The 18,701-nt window shown below is 46.9% G+C and overlaps 2 long non-coding RNA genes across 2 annotated transcripts; one reads left to right on the forward strand and one right to left on the reverse strand.

The window, feature by feature from the left end:
- Positions 1–4,018: 4,018 nt before the first annotated feature.
- Positions 4,019–6,164, reverse strand: LOC309396226. The gene is made up of 3 exons (XR_014176071.1): positions 5,632–6,164; positions 5,224–5,368; positions 4,019–4,236 (listed from the first exon to the last, which is right to left on the reverse strand). It is a non-coding gene; the product is annotated as an uncharacterized lncRNA (long non-coding RNA).
- A 150-nt stretch (positions 6,165–6,314) lies between these two features.
- LOC309396225 lies at positions 6,315–13,565 on the forward strand. The gene is made up of 4 exons (XR_014176070.1): positions 6,315–6,433; positions 9,031–9,124; positions 11,049–11,178; positions 13,409–13,565. It is a non-coding gene; the product is annotated as an uncharacterized lncRNA (long non-coding RNA).
- Positions 13,566–18,701: the final 5,136 nt, after the last annotated feature.

An 18,701-nucleotide genomic window follows, 5' to 3' on the forward strand; every position in this document is an offset into this window, starting at 1 on the left:
ACCACAGATAAAATCAACAAAATTCTCCACCCGCACAATATCAAGACAGCCTTCAGCACTGACCAAAAAATAGCCAACATCTTAAGAAACCCCAAAGACAAGATCCAGCTAGAAAACCAAGGAGTCTATGAAATACCATGCAAAATCTGCCCTACCACATACATTGGACAAACTAATTGGAGAATAAATGCATGCATTGCAGAACACAAGAAGGCAGTAAGAAAAAAAGAAAAAACTTCCTCCCTTTTCCAGCACCTTAAAACAACAGGACATGAAATTGATTTTGAAGGAACTAAATTAATCTCCAAATCAGAACACTTCAACAAGAGAATAATTATGGAAACCATCGAAATGGAGAAACACCCCCACAACATGAATAAACGTGATGATACCTCCCGCCTACCAGACATCTGGAAACCAGCCCTAGTCAACAAATGAACCCCACCCACCACCCAGGTCATTACAACACAAAAGAACAATAGACACATAGCCAGCACCTCAGCCACACAGGATGATACGAAACACCAATCTACAAACATCAACTCCATCTACCAATCAGGATGCAACTTCACAGCCAATCAACCCACTTACAGCAACAAAGCCAGCACTCCACACACAGACAGACCAAGATTTATAGAAAGACGACAGCTCCGACCATGCCTTACTTGCACAAGCACGAAGCTGGTGAGTGGGACCTCGCTGAAACGTTGCCAATCCAATCTCAATCTTACATGGGAAAAGACCCGAATATATATATATATATATATATATATATATATATATATATATATATATATATATATATATATATATATATATATATACACATACATACATACATACATACATACATACATACATACATACATATATATATATATATATATATATATATATATATTCGGGTCTTTGGTTGTTCGGGTTTTCTCCCACGTAGAATTGGATCTTCACGACGTTTCGATGAAGTCTCATTCATCATCTTCAGGCTGGTGCTTCCGGCTTGGTGCTTCTGGCTTGGTGCTTCCAGGAGCAATGTGAGATCTCAGCCGGTTCCTCCTTTTAACTGCCAGTGGGGGTTTGTGCTGATTGGGTGGGAGCTTGGCTGCATTCTGATTGGTTGGAGGTGTATTTTGATTGGTAGGGGGCTTGGCTGTGCTCTGATTGGATGGGAGTTTGGCTGTGCTTTGATTGGATGGGGGCGTGTTCTGTTTGGGTGGGGGCCTGGTTGTGCTTGTGTTAGTCTGAGTTGCAGAGGGATTTGAGCTGGTGAGCTGCTTTACTGTTGTTTGGCTTTGCATTTGTGGTCGTGCCACATCTCCGTGGTGGGCATCAGTTTGCTTAATGTATGGATTGGAGGGGTTTAAAGTGGCTAATAATGCAGCTGTGGTCTGGCTTCTGGTTTTTGGTCCGGCTTCTGGTTTGTGGTCATTATCGGTGTGGGTTTGGGCTTGCTTTTTGCGTGGATGTGTGATAGTGACATCCTGTGTGGTTTTCATGAGTGTGGGTCTGGTATCATTCTTTGTGTTAGGGACTCGTTTGTCAGTGAGGGCGGGTTTCCAAATGGCTGGTAGGCGGGAGGTATCATCTCGTTTATTCATGCTGTGTGGTCGTTTTTCTATCTCAATAGCTTCTCTGATTATTCTGTTGTTAAAGTGTTCAATTTTGGCAATAGTTCTGGTCTTTTTAAAGTCTATATCATGTCCTGTGGCTTTGAGGTGTTGGACCAGGGAAGAAGTTGGTTCCTCCTTTCTGACTGAGTTTTTGTCTTCTTCAATGCGTGCCTTTATTCTTCTGTTGGTTTCTCCGATGTATGTGGCGGGGCAGGTGGTGCATGGGATTTCATATACTCCTTGATTTTCTAACTCTATTTTGTCTTTGGGGTTTCTTAGGATGGTGGATATTTTTCGGTTTGTGTAGAATGCTGTCTTGATGTTGTGTTTGTGGAGGATCTTGCTGATTCTGTCTGTGGTGCCTTTTATGTATGGGAGGAGGGCTTTGCCGTTTTCTTGTTCACTGTCTTGGGTTTTAGTGGGGTTTTCTTTTTGGATTAGGTTAGTGATATTGTTTCTTTGGAATCCGTTGGATGTTAGTACGTTGGTGAGAGTGTGTAGTTCGGTTTTGAGGTGTTGTTTGTCAGCTAAGCGTTTTGTTCTGGAGATGAGTGTCTTGGCTACAGAGTTGATCTGTGCTGGGTGGTGGTGTGAGAGTGCATGCAAATAGCGGTTTGTGTGTGTTTTCTTCTGGTAGATGGTGTGTCCTAGGGATCCATTGGATTTCTTATAGACTAAGACATCCAGGAAGGGGAGTTGGTTATTGGCTTCTGTTTCCATGGTGAACTGTATTTTGGGGTGTAGGCTGTTGAGGTGTGTGAGGAAGTTGTCCAGTTTATCTTTCCCGTGTGGCCAGATTATGAAGGTGTCGTCTACGTATCTGAGCCAGAGTTTGGGTTTGTGATCGGATTTTTCTAGAGCTTGAGTTTCAAAGTGTTCCATGAAGAGGTTAGCAATGACAGGTGAGAGGGGTGATCCCATGGGTGCTCCTTCTATTTGTTTGTATTTTTGTCCGTTATAGATGAAGTATGTGTTGGATAGGCAGTGGTAGGTCAGATTACCACTACAAGGTCTCACTTGCCATCCTCAGGCTGGTGTTTTTGGCTTAAAGTGTGGCTGGAGCTGCCGTCTTTCTATAAATCTTGGTGGGGGGGGGGTGTAGAGTGCTGGCTTTGTTTCAGTAAGTGGATTAATTGGATGTGTGGCTGTATCATGATTGCTAGATTGGTGGTGATTGGTGCTGGCTGTGGGTCTGTTGTTGTTTTGTGTTGTAATGTCCTGGGTGATGGGTGGGACTTGTTTGTTGACTAGGGCTGGTTTCCAGATGTCTGGTAGGCAGGAGATATCATCATGTTTATTCATGTTGTGGGGGTGTTTCTCTATTTCGATGGCTTCCATAATTATTCTCTTGTTGAAGTGTTCTGTTCCAAACTTTGGTTCCTTCAAAATCAATTTCATGTCCTGTTTTAATGTGCTGAAAAAGAGAGGAAGTTTTTTCTTTTTTTCTTACTGCGTTCTTGTGTTCTGCGATACAGCTACACATCCAATCAATCAACTTACTGAAACAAAGCCAGCACTCCACAAACCCCCACCAAGATTTATAGAAAGACGGCAGCTCCAGCCACGCTTTAAGCCAAAAACACCAGCCCCAGACTTCGCCGAAATGTTGCCAAGATAATCTCAATCTTACACGGGAAAAGACCTGAATACAACAAGACAGCATACCTACACCCATGAAAATCTACAAAAACTCACACACACACACACACACACACACACACACATACACATGCACACAAAACCAATTAATTACATTTTGTGATACGTGGGGTGAATGTAACACCACAACTTCCATGGTGTGCTATGTGGTCCAGAATTCTTGCATTTTGTTTACTCTCTAGCTATTTAGTAGGTTTAACAGTGGACACAAAAATGCAGAAACACATGTTTTTGTATAGGGAACTGTTCTGACCCCCCCTCTCATATACCAAGTCAGTCCGACACAAAGTCTCTTCAAGATGTTTATTGACATACGGGTTCAACCTTGGCAGCAATCCAGCCTGCCAAGGTCAAGATAGCACTTTGGGCAGCAATCCAGCTACAGCGAACCCTTTGGCAGCAATCCAGCTACCAAGATCCAGATAACCACCTTGGCAGCACTCCAGCCTGCTGAGGTCCAGGGAACAGATTGGCAGCAATCCAGGTAAACACTTTGGCAGCAATCCAGGCAAACACTTTGGCAGCAATCCAGTCTGCCAAGCTACGACACAGATCTGAGAGCGTCTCCAACTCTAATGATCAGTTGATTCCTGCAAAGGGCATGTCCACAAGCAGCCCCTTTATAGTCTGGAGAGGAGTATAATTATCAGCAGCTGAGAGCAATTACCTCCTGTAACTGCTCAATTGCTCCTTACGCTGGGTAGCACGCCGGTAACGAGCATCTAATAAATCACTGCTGATGTCTGACTCACTGTCCCGTGACTCCTCCCCATTGCTCCAAGGCATGACATCAGGAGCCCCCTTCCTTTGACTTTCACCACTGCTCCATGCCTCAGGCGCCTCCTGGTGGCCAACCAGCCTCTCTGTGCCCTGCTCAGAGTCAGAACCCTGGCCAGGGTCCTCCACATCCTCCTGAGCTGACTCATAGGGACCCTCGCTGTCTGAGTGGTGGCAACTCCAACGGCTCCTGCTGGGCCACAACAGGGAACATATTATCTCAGGATTACAGAATCAGGATTGTTCCTTCCCTTCCCACCAAAGCATCAGGAGTGGGAGAAGGCATGAAAAAGTGGCAGATACCACCAAGGTGAGGGTAAGGCACATCTCTGCCCATCTATGGTGGGCTCAATCCCAATGACACCAATGGAGAGAGAGATTCAAGTATTCTGGAGGAAGATGTTCTAGGTTGAACCTTTTGGGTAACAGAGTTCAAATGCACACTTGCACAAGATTGCAAACTTAACCTAGAGGGCTTTTCTCAAAGTTCCCAAAGGGGTAACACAGGGCCCAGCTCAGGTGCTCCGAGTGGAGGGGGAGGCGCCACTGCCACGGGCAGGAGCGCCAGCGGGAGCTTTGGCAGCTTCACCTCAGCCGCAGTGTCAGGCAGCAAATGTGGTGATGCTGTTGGAGGAGGAGGAGGAGGAGGAGGAGGAGGAGGAGGAGGAGGAGGAGGAGGCGGCAGCAGTTATTCTAGTGGCAGCGGGGGCTTTCGGGGTTCACTTCAGCCGCAGTGCCAGGCGCAAGCGGCTAGGACTGGCTACCCACAAAGGAGCTCCCCTGGCTTGCTTTGCTGAACACGGGGCGACTGACAATAGTTTGAGCGGGCGTGGCCGGCGCAAACTACCATCAGTCGCCACGCACTCATAAAAACAAGTCCGGGGAGGTCCTTTGCAGGCGGCCAGTTCTAGCCGCCTGCAAAGGACCTCCCCTGCTTCTGGAGCCTGTGACAGTAGAAATCACTGCCCGGCAGTTGCAATGTTAGAGGGAACAGTGATCCTGGCTAAATAGCCACATGGCCCCCGAAAATCGTATATTCCCTTCCCATTCTCCCGCCATTCCCTAGCTTGTGCATTCTTTCCAAAAATCAGGACTTTTTAAAAACGCTGCGGGACGCGGGACAAATTGTTAAAAATCGGGACTGTCCTGCCAAAAGCGGGATGTCTGGTCACCTTACCCTTGGGGGAAGCTGGGGTGGAGGCTGCCCATCTGGCCATTTCAATTTCTCACATTCTGAGGGCGATTTTCAGTCTCTCCATCATTTGATCTTTTTTCTAGCAGGGTGGATCTGAAGCTGATGAAATGCTTTCCCTTCATCCCATCTGCAAAACAAACACAAAAATATTTGTAAAGCAAATATTCGGGTCTCCTGGATTGTGTGCAGCAGGCACAAAGAGGGGAGGGAGATGTTCCAGGTTAACCCTCTTGTGCAACAGAGATCAAACTGCACACTTGCACAAGATTGTAAACTTAACCCAGAGGAATTTTCCTTATGGTCATGGACAACATCACATTATCAAACAGGACCTTTGTGAAACGTTGAACTCAGTTGCTCCAACAATTACTAAGTTCTCTGATGACTTACTTTTTCTTGTTTTCCTTACTTTCTAGAAAGTTTTCTTCATTCTGATCTTCTTCTCTTTCATGCTGGCTACATGTAAAAGGAGAATGTATCGGGAATCTTTTTCTCCCTAAGATTAAAGATGGTAACCCAACTCCTTATTCACCTGAACAAATTGCAAAGGTCTAATCATGGCAGGAGAAATGTGGATTAAATGTTGATCCAGGTATCAGCAAAAACTGTTTGTTTCGTAACTGTTCAAAATTTGCAACGGTACTGAAAAATAGTAACATAGGATCATTTTTCACACCTATGACCATTGGTCAAAACACCCCATTGGCCATGGGATCAAAATTTGGTCCCTTGGCAATATCTTTATCACGGTTGCAGTGTTCCAGGGTCATGTGGTCCCATTTTGTGATTTTCTGATAATGAGGGCTGAAGATTATTGAAAACCTGAAAAAATCTCTAAATCTAGATCTCCGACAATCAGTTAAGGTTGTCTTGTGACCTTTTAATCTTGCAAATTTTAGATTATCCAGCCTTTCATTATGTCGCTGAAGCTGATTAAATGGTTTCCCGTTATCACATCTCCAAAACAAACACAAATTACTGGTAGTCAAAAGCAAATATTTTTCTTCGGGCAGTGGCTATTCTGACAAAACTTTCACTCAGCGCTTTTTTTAAAAAAAATTGCACTAGGGGTGGTCTTGGTTTCTGTATAAATTGGAGGAGCAGATTCCATTCCAATCTCAGAGTGAGCGGTGCTGCTCCTTGTCCTTCCTCCCTACCAAGAGTTTCCTGGGTCTTCCCCAAAGCCAAGATGGTAAGTACAATGGTTTGACCCAGTGGGAAAATTCAATTTTTGTCCTACCAGTTCTGTGGGCGTGGCTTGGTTGGCATGGAAGGGGAAGGATACTGCAAAATATCCATTCCTGGGGCCAGCCAGAGGTGGTATTTGGCGGTTCCCCAAATTACTCAAAATTTCTGTTACTGGTTCTCCAGGGACTGTCGGAAACATTTCCCCTTTTTATTTTGGTTTTTTAAAGCATTTTTTTTGCTACCTATTAGCCCTAACCGTGACTCTGTGAGGTTTCTGCTTGTTGCAAGGGCCATTTTGTGTGAAGTCCAGCTGCTTCTGCATTGCATGTGAGTCAGTTGTGTAGGAGTCAATTGTGTAGCTTTTGTGTTAATTTTGTGTAAAGCGTGAAAGTTGGTTTTTGAGCTCTTTGTGGCTCTGTGAGGTTCCTGCTTGTTGTTGCAGGGGCCATTTTGTGTGCTTTTGCATTGTGTGTGAGTCAATTGTGTGGCTTTTGTGTTGTTTGTGTGTAAAGGTGAAAGTTGGTTTTTGAGCTCACCTGGTCACATAACCACCAAGCCATGACCACAGAACCGGTAGATTTCACCACTGAAAGGCAGCCAAAAATCCTAATGCAGTCCTAAATTGCATTAACAGAGAAATACAATCAAGATCAAGGGAGGTACTAATACCACTTTCTAAAGCCCTAGTAAGACCCCACCTAGAATCCTGCATCCAGTTTTGGTCACCACATTATAAAAAAAGATGTTGAGACTAGAAAAAGTGCAGAGAAGAGCAACCAAGAGGATTAGGAGACTGGAGGCTAAAACATACAGTGAACGGTTGTAGGAACTGGGCCTGGCTAGTCTAGTGAAGAGAATGACCAGGGGGGACATGAGAGCATCTTCCAATATTTGAGGGGCTGCCACAGAGAGGAGGGGGTCAAACTATCTTCCAAAGCACCCGAAGGCCAGACAAGGATTATTGGATGGAAACTGATCAAGGAGAGATTCACCTGGAAATAAGGATAAATTTCCTGACAGTGAGAACAACCAACCCATGGACCAGAAGTTGCCTTCAGAAGTTATTGGAGCTTCATCACTGGAGGCTTTCAAGAAGAGACTGGACAGCCATCTGTCAGAAATGGTGTAGGGCGGTGATGGCATGTGGAGCCATATTGAGTGGCAAGCCAGCTGTCAGCTCCTACGCGCATGCACGTGCCGGCTAGCTGGTTTTTCATATTTCCGGAGGGCCAGGGGAGGCCTTTTCGCCCCTGAACCAGTTACCTGGTCACCGCTTGCTTCTCCCTGCCCGCCCAGTCCCCTGCTCTACTCTGCAGCTTACCTGCCTGAAGCGCTGAGCCCCTGCTAGGTAAGACTGCGAGTTGTGGCTTAGCTAGCTACCCCTTCCCCCTTCCCCCTGGCCCTGCCATGCTTCCCTGCCTTCCACGTGGTCTTAGCAGCAGATCCCGATGCCCGCTAGCCTTCTGAGATCAGCGTCCAGCCTGGCCAGTGGGCAGCCTTTGGTGGAAACGCAGACGCTATGATGGGACTGAGAGAGGCGGCAGAGAAGATGCTGTGGCCCAGGGCTGCTGCACATATGCACCCGCTCCCTTTCTGCAAAGGCAGAGCCCCCACCCCCACTGCACCAAGATGAGAGCCCCGAGAGCCGCAGCAGTGGGAAAACCAAGGCTTCTTTGCCAGCCTCCCTTACACACACACACACACACACCGCTTGCTGTTGTGCGAGCTCTTGGAGGAAGGAGGCCGGCACTCACTTCCCTTACTACTCATTGTAAGAATGGAAGAATCCCGCTTCATTCTCTTTGAGAGCTGCCTTGCAAAATGGGGAATTTTCTGACATTTTGCAACCGGAGCCAGTCTAGTGCCCTGCGCACATGGACCGCCCAGTGCCCTGAGGCTCATAACCACCCTCTCCTGAAGCAAAAATGGCCTCCCCCAGCCCTGCAGAACTCGGAAATGGCTTCAGGAAAGCTCCAAAGGCTGGAGAGGGCAAAAAATGGCCCCAACTGGACACCTGGAAGTTTGGAACTGATTCGTTTCTGACTTCCATTGGGCCTCTAGGGGGGCGGGGAAGGCCGTTTTCGCCTTCCCCAGGCTTCAGGAAAGCCTCCAGAGCCTGGGGAGTGGTTGCATGTGCATGCACAGGGGTCACGTGCGCATGCACAGTTGGGTGTGGAATTGAGTGGGCACGCGGGTGCGTGTAATAGCGTGCACGTGCGCAATTCTGGCACGCCATAAAAATAGGTTCGTCATCACTGGTGTACGGTCTCCTGCTTGGGTGGTGGGTTGAACTAGATGACCTCCAAGTTCCTTTCCAACTCTGTTAATCTGATAGCCTCTGTTAAAGGGCCAAAATATTCGGGTATCCTGGATTGTGTGCAGCTGACACAAAGAGGGGAGGGAGATGTTCCAGGTTGACCCTCTTGTGCAACAGAGACCAAACTGCACACTTGCACAAGATTGTAAACTTAACCCAGAGGGCTTGTTCCAAAGTTCATGAACTTCATCTCATTACCGGAGGGGGAATTAGAAAGACTTTGAACAGCCAGTTTCTGAAACAATGAGTAAGATCTCTCATGGCTTATTCTTTCCCTTTCTCAGAAAGTCTTCTTCAGCCTGATGCTCTTCTCTGTTGTGCTGGCTGCATGTCAAGGAGCATGCTTTCACGCCCCCATGGGAGCTGAGTTTATAGATGGTAACCGAACTCTTTATACGTTTGAAGAAATTATCGTTGTACTGCTTGCGAAAGATTAGTAATGCCAGGAGAAATGTTGTGGGCTTAATTTTTACAATCAAGATTTTCATTAATAGCCAGGAAACACCGAGAGTGTTAATGCAGAAGATGTTTGATCATCAGGGATCCTTAGAAATTTAATCAATCATTTAAATATAATGGTAGTCAGTCAATGCAGAGAATTTATATACTTCTCACATTTATTCCAAAAGTGTTTTTTTCGGTAGGCAACTGGACTTTGTTTTTTTTTCTCTTGAAGATATTTCTTTTCTCATACATGAAGCTTCTTCAGCTCTGACATGATGGTGGGGAAGGGAAGGATTGATACTCCTTGCAGACAGCTGGTCATTTGCATCCTCTTAGAGGGTCATTGAAGCTGCTTGGAGGTTTCTCTGTGTCCTCAGGATCACCTGAGTGGTGCAAATGGTTCCTGCAGTCTGCAATTTTTCCTCTAGAAACCCATTCCTATTCCCGCACCATTCCAAGGGTGTTCATCCCAAATTGTTTAGCTAAAACTCTGTAGAGAGTCTCAATCATTCAGGTCATGGTTGTCCCAAAGGGGCTTTTTGAGGAGGCAACTGGACTTTCCTGCTTTTTCTTTGAAAAGGTTTCGCTTTTCATCCAAGAAGCTTCTTCACCTCTGACAGGATGGTGGGGAATGGAAGGATTTATATTCCTTGCAGACAGCTGGTCATTTGCATCTTTTTAGAGAATCTTTGAAGCACTTGGAGGTTTATCTACGTCTGTCCTCAAGTTCACCTGAGTAATACTAAAGGTTCCTGTAGTCCAATTTTTCTGGAAATCCATTCCTACTCCCACACGATTCCAAGGGCGTCCATCCCAAATTGTATAGCTAAAGGTCTGTAGAGATTCTCTGTCATCCAGATCATGGGTGTCCCACCTGGATGACAGAGAATCTCTACAATTTTGTCACATTTAATAAGGGGACCAACTTTTTTACAATGAAAAGGAGGTCAAATAAATTGGAAAAAATATATCGTAAATAAAAGAAATATTTTATTCATTGCAACAATAATACACTAAAATATGATATATGCATAATAAAACATTTGCAACATTTTATATTGTAATTATGCTTACATTCCTGTTAATTATTATTTAAATGAGTACTTTTCCATTGAATTAATATTTTTTGTCAATGTATCATCTTCTAACAATATATTGGAAATATCTGAACAAGAAATATCCTTCATATTGAATTTTACGGCAAATGCTGCAGCTATAGTATCAACATTCAATCTCGATTTCTCACTTGTCGAAAAATCATTGGCAATTGAAAAAAACTCTTTCAACTGCTGCATTAGTTCCAGGGCAGCACAACGTAAATTGAACAAGTATAAATAAATGTTCACATGGAATATGTTCATTTTTGAAATGGCTGAAAATATCCACCCATCTTTTATCAATTTCAACATGTTGATTTTCCCATTGTATTAATTTTTCAGACTTTAAATATACATTCAGTCTTCTAATTTCTTCAAAGAGACTATTGTCATCTATTTTAATGTCTAGCATTTCTTTAGATAAAAATTCAACACAAGATTCAATATCTGTTCAATATACTTGCGATGAAGTAAAAAAAAACACCATTAAAAACTGTTCAATAAAATACGTCACATAACGCGCAACAGATTAGCCTTCAAATATCAAAAAGGAGGACATGTAGGAGGACACTTTTCGAGGGAGGACAGAACTTACAAAAGAAGGACTGTCCTCCCTAAAGGAGGACGGTTGGTCACCTTACATTTAATCAATAGTAGTTTTCTGGTGGTAGTATCCAACTCGAGTAGGTTTCTTGCAACAGCTTGGCGGTTTGGATTCTACTGCAGGTTCAACTTTCAACTCTCCAATTCTCTCTTCTCAGGGAAAGTGGTGAGTCCCAACACATGTGTTGATATCTACGATAAGAAAAAGCATCTCATTGGGTCCACTTGGAACACAGCTCATTGTTTCAGATGTGAGTGCGACAGTGATGGAATGTCATGCTGCCACAGGTAGGAAGAGGTTCCAAGCAAGCATCACCTATATTAATTTGCTCATGTTTTCTCTTAGGTTAGTGGTACGGTGGCCTAGAGGTGGAGCTTCTTGCCTCACAATCAGGAGGTTTTGAGTTCAATCCTAGGCAGAGGAAGATATTTCTCTCTCTGGGCATGGTGAGAATATATCTACTGAACAAAACTCCGCATTGGCGACAGGAAGGGTATCTGGCCACTAAACACCATTCAGTTGCTCAGACTCCACCCCACAAGGGATTTTGGGGTCATTAAAAGATGATGATGTTTTCACTTAGGTTAAGCCAGAAGCATCTATTGAGATAGCATATATTCAGGTATACATGGATAAATCTTCTACATAACTCTTCTGCATTACAGAAACTTAGAACCCTGCTGGGGGCAGACAAAGAGCAAAGCCAAAGATGGCAAATAAGAACCTCTCTTAGGACTTACCTTCTGGTGACAGGGATAGGAAAAATGATTACCGTATTTTTCGGAGTATAAGACATAGTCCCCCCCCTCCCCCCCAAAAAAAGTGGGTGGAAATGTCTGTGCATCTTATAGACTGAATACGGGCCTGTTTTAGGCCTCCCAAATCCTCTGCCCATCCCATTTTTGCCCTCCCCAACCCTCAGAAGCACTCTGCAGGCCAAAAATAGGCCTCCCAAACCCTCTGTGTGTCCTGTTTTTGGTCTCCCGAACACTCCACGCTTCCTGTTTTTGCCCTCTCTGGCACTCAGAAGCATTCTGTAGGCCAAAGACATGCCTGTTTTTGTTGAAAACCGGACATGCAGAGCAGTGGTGGGATTTAAAGTTTTTTTTTTACTATTAGTTATGTGGCCATGGCATGGCTTGCTGGGTATGGCAGGGGAAGGATACTGTAAAATCTCCATTCCCTCCCCACTCCAGGGGAAGGATACTGCAAAATCTCCATTCCCTCCCCACTCCAGAGGAAGGATACTGCAAAATCTCCATTCCCTCCCCACTCCAGGGGAAGGATACTGTAAAATTTTCATTACCTCCCCACTCCAGGGGAAGGATACTGTAAAATTTTCATTACCTCCCCACTCCAGGGGAAGGATACTGCAAAATCCCCATTCCCTCCCCATTCCGGGGGAAGGATACTGTAAAATCTCCATTCCTTCCCCACTCCGGGGGAAGGATACTGTAAAATCTCCATTCCTTCCCCACTCCGGGGGAAGGATACTGTAAAATCTCCATTCCTTCCCCACTCTGGGGGAAGGATACTGTAAAATCTCCATTCCTTCCCCACTCCGGGGGAAGGATACTGTAAAATCTCCATTCCTTCCCCACTCCAGGGGAAGGATACTGTAAAATCTCCATTCCTTCCCCACTCGAGGGGAAGGATACTGTAAAATCCCCCATTCCCTCCCCACTCCAGGGGAAGGATACTGCAAAATCTCCATTCCTTCCCCACTCCAGGGGAAGGATACTGTAAAATCCCCATTCTCTCCCCACTCCGGGGGAAGGATACTGTAAAATCTCCATCCCTTCCCCACTCCAGGGGAAGGATACTGTAAAATCTCTGTTCCCTCCCCACTCCAGGGGAAGGATACTGCAAAATCTTCATTCCCTCCCCACTCCAGCGGAAGGATACTGCAAAATCTCTGTTCCCTCCCCACTCCAGGGGGAGGATACTGCCAAATCCCCATTTCCTCCCAATCAGCTGGGACTCAGGAGGCAGAAATAGATGGGGACGGGGCCAACCAGAGGTGGTATCTACTGGTTCTCCGAACTACTCAAAATTTCCATTACCGGTTCTCCAGAACTGGTCAGAACCTGCTGAATACCACCTCTGATGTGGAGGGCTTGGGAGGCCAATAACTATTTTTTTCTTGTTTTCCTCCTCTAAATTTAGGCGTGTCTTATAGCTCGGTGTGTCTTATAATCTGAAAAATATGGTACTTCTCTGCCATTATTGCGTCTGCAGATAACTGACCAGCAGTCCTATTTTGGGTGATCAGGTGTCTCTTGGGTAAAGGGCAGGTGCGGGATGACTTCCTGGCTGGTTGTGAGGAATATTCCATGTTTCAGGTAGAGCATTTCAGCTTTCCTCAGAGTTGGACCTTAGCTGGGTTAAGATCCTGACTTGAGTCTCTTACTAAGGTGGCAAATAATCTTAGAGGCATTTCCCAATTAAAATCAGCTTTGACTGACCATAACCCCTTCTTCTTCCTCTTCTTCCACCTCCTTTTTTCCTCCTTTAAAGATATGGTGGTATTGGAGTTATGCGAGGGTGCACAACAGTGATAAATCCAGTAACATGTAAACTTGAGCACTATAGAATTGATGACCCATCGCAGCGCTGTGGTGTCTGATCTCTTCACGTGGACGAACCTGAATAAATCTCTAACATCAGCATCTTACATTTTTTTTCTTGTCTTGTCTTTTTTATTAAATAAGGCTTATGTAAAAGATGAAGCTGGTGTCATAATGTCAGCCATGCAGTATGGGAGAGTGCAGCCTACAGTTTGGTGTATCAGTTTATCAATGCTTGTGCATTGATGTGTCAGTGTGTCAATACTTGCACATTGTTGGGTCAGTGTAACAATGCTTGCGCTGTGTATCAGTGCTATTGCTGCTTTCCTTCCTCCGCAATAGCAAGAGCACGTGGACTTTTATACTGCTTCATAGCACTTTACAGTCCTCTCTAAGTGGTTTACAGAGTCAGCCTATGCCTGCCAACCATCTGGGTCCTCATTTTACTGACCTTGGAAGGATGGAAGGCTGAGTCAACCTTGAGCTTGGTGAGATTCGAACTGCCAAATTGCAGGCAGCCAGCGGTCAGCAGAAGTAGCCTGAAGTAATTCTAACCACTGCGCCACCATAGCTCATTACTGTCGCTGATTGAAAAGACAAGAAAGACCAAGAAAGAATTGAAATCATTAGAAGTGAGAATTTGCTGCCAATCACTCGCTTCAACATTCTTTGAAGTCCATCCTCTGATGCTAAACCTAAAGAAGTTTTTGTTTGGGTCTTAGCCAGGAATCTAATGTGCCTTGGCATATTCTGCTCTTCGTTCTCGCCATTTTCGCCTACAACAGTTGCATTGTAGATACCAGTGAAAAATTTAGAAGATAAGGAATTGGGATTAAACATCTCCATTGGTGCAAATTTAAGAGAAGGTCCCAGCTATATGCCATTAATAACGGCACATCAGTCTTAGTGTCAGGCCTGCAGCCATCTTTTCTTTTGGGTCTTTGGCCTGCCACACTTCTATTATTCTGCTATGCATTTTCTATTGTGGAAAAATGGGAGGGGGGATTGTAGGAGTTAGATGTTATGTAGCCATAACAAAATTCTTTCTAGAAAGCCAAGGTCATCCTTTGTCTCTGCACCTCTGCACCTGACCAGAACTGGATGGGTGGAAGCTGGCAGCATGGCAGTGGGAGATTGGACCATGTGATGGACTTGTGGGTGTGGGGGCAAGATCTTGAACTTTCAACCGGGTGGGGAAAACTGGGAAGCTTTCAGATTCAGGTTTTCCCAGATGTGCCAACATGGCTTTCTTAATAAATTGGAACTTTGAGGAATCCTTTGCCTTGGACTCTGTTTTACTTTTGGATGCTATTTGGCACCCTAACACTTGGTCTTCTATGCCTTTATAGCTGCAGGTTGGCCCACATGGACCTACCACCACCTCACATCCCAGAGAATGACAATCTTTAAAAAGCCAAAGGACTTTTATGGACACCCATAATGGCACAGTTACCATAGGCCCTTTGGTAGAACTAGCATTCCTTTTTCTTATAAAAGTAAAATGTGTGTCAGGTTTCCAAGTAATAGCTTTATTGGAAGTATCATATGGCATATATCTGGTGAAAACCAACTCTGAAAACTCCCAGAGTTTTCACCTAATTAAAAGTAAAAGTTTTCCCACTTTCTCAAACAATCAGTTACATGGTCCAACCACGGTGCGTTCTGGCAATTGGGTAGCATCACTCCTCCTTCCACCGACCAGGTGTGAGAATGTCCTTGGTTCCCAAGAGAAAATGTTTTGGGTACAGAATCTCCTCTATCTCAAATCCCCCCTCCCTAACCCTCAGCTCCAGTGTGGCAACATTGAAGTGGCCAAAAAGGCTTCGGTCAGGTCAGCTTCAGGGTTGACAGTGTTGAAAGTAGAAAGAGAGAACATTGGGGGCTGGAACAAGACTACGATACTACAGAGAGAGAAAAAGAAAGATGCCACACAATACTAGCATAGTTGCACAAAGAGCTCTCTGACCAATTAAGTGGCAAAAAGATCAAATATTTAAAAAATGGAAGGAGGGGTATACAATAATACCAGCAAATAGCCTGAATCTGCAAAAAATCTCCAATCTTCCCTTTTTAAGGGTGGTTGGTACACAGAGGTCCAAGATGAAGCAAATTGTCCAGATTTTTTTCAGTTTGGATTCAGAAATGAAACGGCATTGTTTATACTTCTCAATGAAAAGTTTGGAGGGCTGAAAGGGCATTGGTTACTCTTTCTAGGACAAAAAGAACTATTTGGAAAAACCAATGAATTACATTGTGAGAATGGTCTAGATCAGTGGTCGGCAAGCCGCGGCTCGCGAGCCACAAGCAGCTCTTTACACATTTTAATGCGGCGGCTCTTCTGTGTGCCGGATTATTATCCTCCCTAATCATTGTGGATCGAAAAGAAAAAAGGGAAAGGAGCGCTTGTTTTGAAGCGCCCGCTCCCCTCCCTCCTCTCAGGCACTTCAAAACAAGCGCCCCTTTCCCTTTTTTCTTTTCGACCCACAATGATTAGGGAGGATCCTGAAGTCGGGCGGGGACGAGAAGCGAGGAGGCTCCGTTTCTTTTTCTGCCTCCTCGCTTCTCATCCGGGCATTCCATCAGCCCCGGGCCCTGGGTAAGGGTGGTGGGGTGGCGGTGGTTATGTGGGAATGTTTAGAGCCGAGGGAGTTCACTGTCCCTCAGATACCTGGGTGTGAGTCCCTTGGTGTGAACTGGGGCCCAGGGAGGCAGTGGGGCTTGCTGATTGTATACTTGGCTCCTCGCTATGCATCAGCAGCCCTGCCCGAGCTCCTCGAGCTAATCTCAGCGACGGCAGTTGAGACTCCCAGACTTTTGGTCATGGGGGACTTCAACTTGCCGTCAACGGGAGCGGCTTCCGAGGTGGCTCGGGAGTTCATGGCTTCCATGACGGCCATGGACCTGACCCAATTAGTGCAGGGCCCCACTCACGAAGGGGTCCACACACTGGACCTCATTTTTGTATCTGAACAGTGGACGAGTGATCTGGGAATAGGGGACTTAGTCATCACGCCCCTGTCATGGTCAGACCACTCATCCCTCCGGCTGGACTTCCCTGGCGCTATCCCCCACCGTGAGGAGGCGGAACCAGACTCTACAAGCTGGTACCGCCCCAGGCACCTGATGGAATCGGATAGATTCCAGACGGAGCTTGGGCCAATACCTGTAGCCTTGTCCCGCTCCCGCTCCGAGGACCTAGTGACTGCCTGGAATAGGGCGACGACTGGGGCCTTGGACCGGGTTGCGCCTTTGCGACCTCTCCTGCGGCATCGACCCACCCGGGCTCCTTGGTTCACTGAGGAGCTAAGGGTGATGAAGCGCCACAGGAGACGTCTAGAGAGCAGGTGGAGGTCCTCACGCTCCGAATCTGACCGAACACAGGTAAGAGCCTATTTGCGGACTTACCTTGTGGCAATAAGAGCGGCCAAGCGCAGACATTGTGCTGCCCTTATTGCTTCCGTGGATAACCGCCCTGCCGCCCTGTTTCGGGTGACCCACTCCCTTTTATCGCAGGGGACGTGAGAGACACCCTTACAGGGAAGAGCAGAGGAGTTTGGGGAATATCTTCAGGACAAAATCGATCAGATCCGGAGTGGATGGACCTCCGTCAGTGGACCAGACGAGCCGTCAACAGCGAGTCTTGAGAGACCATTCTGGGAGGAGTTTGACTCTGTTGCCCCCGAGGATTTGGACAGGTTGCGTGGATGGCTACGACCCACCACATGTTCAATGGACCCGTGCCCCTCCTGGCTGGTACTGGCAGCCTGGGAGGTGACACGAGGCTGGCTTCTGGGCCTGGTGAACGCCTCTTTGGGTGAGGGTTACTTACCAACCGCCTTGAAAGAGGCGGTGGTGAGACCCTTGCTCAAGAGACCTTCGCTGGACCCAATGGAGCTAGCTAATTACCGTCCAGTCTCCAACCTCCCCTTCTTGGCGAAGGTTGTTGAGAATGTGGTGGCGCAGCAGTTTCCACGACACCTGGACGAATCCGACTATCTAGACCCACGCCAGTCCGGCTTCCGACCCGGACACAGCACTGAGACAGCCTTGGTCGCGTTGGTTGATGATCTCTGGAGGGCCAGAGATAGGGGTTGTTCCTCTATCCTGGTCCTATTAGACCTCTCGGCGGCTTTTGATACCATCGACCATGGTATCCTATTGCGCCGGTTGGAGGGGATGGGAGTCGGAGGCACTGTTCTGCGGTGGTTCGGCTCCTACCTCTCCGACCGGAAGCAATGTGTGTTGACAGGGGGGCAGAGGTCGTCCCTGAGGCCACTCACTTGTGGGGTGCCGCAGGGGTCGGTCCTCTCACCTCTCCTGTTCAACGCATATGTGAAGCCACTGGGTGAGATCATCCGTGGCTTTGGGGTTGAGTACCACCTGTACGCTGATGACACTCAGCTGTACATTTCAACCCCAAACCACCCCAACGAGGCTGTCGAAGTGATGTCCCGGTGTTTGGAAGCCGTTGGGGTCTGGATGGGGGACAACAGACTCAAACTCAACCCCTCCAAGACCGAGTGGCTATGGGTACCGGCACCTTGGTTCAGCCAGCTGACACCATCGCTGGCCATAGGGGGCGAACAACTGTCCCCTGTGGAGCGGGCGCGCAATTTGGGCATCCTCCTTGATGCCCAGCTGTCACTGGAGGACCATGTGGCAGCCGTGGCAAGGGGGGCGTTCCACCAGGTTCGCCTGGTGCGCCAATTGCGCCCCCTACTGGACCGGAGTGCCCTGCGCACGGTCACTCATGCGCTGGTGACGTCTCGCCTGGACTACTGCAATGCCCTCTACATGGGGCTTCCCTTGGGACGCATCCGGAGACTGCAGCTAGTTCAGAACGCAGCCGCGCGGGTTATCATGGGGAGTACACGTTACTCCCACGTAACACCGCTCCTGCGCGAGCTGCACTGGCTACCTGTGGCCTTTCGGGTGCATTTCAAGGTATTGATCACTATCTTTAAAGCGCTCCATGGCATAGGACCTAGATATCTGCAGGATCGCATCCTACCACACACGTCCCTGCGACCTATTCACTCACACAGGGAGGGACTCCTCCTGGTGCCGTCCGCTAGGCAGTGTCAGCGGGCAACACCTAGGAGTAGGTCCTTCTCTGTGATGGGCCCAACCCTCTGGAATGACCTCCCCCCCGACATTCGAACCACCACCGACCTCCGTTCCTTCCGTCAAAAGTTAAAGACTCACCTATTTCAATCAGCTGGCCTGGCACTTTCTTAGTTTTA

The sequence above is a fragment of the Natrix helvetica genome (assembly GCF_964273705.1).
Source record: "Natrix helvetica genome assembly, chromosome: 8".
Lineage (NCBI taxonomy): Eukaryota > Metazoa > Chordata > Lepidosauria > Squamata > Natricidae > Natrix > Natrix helvetica.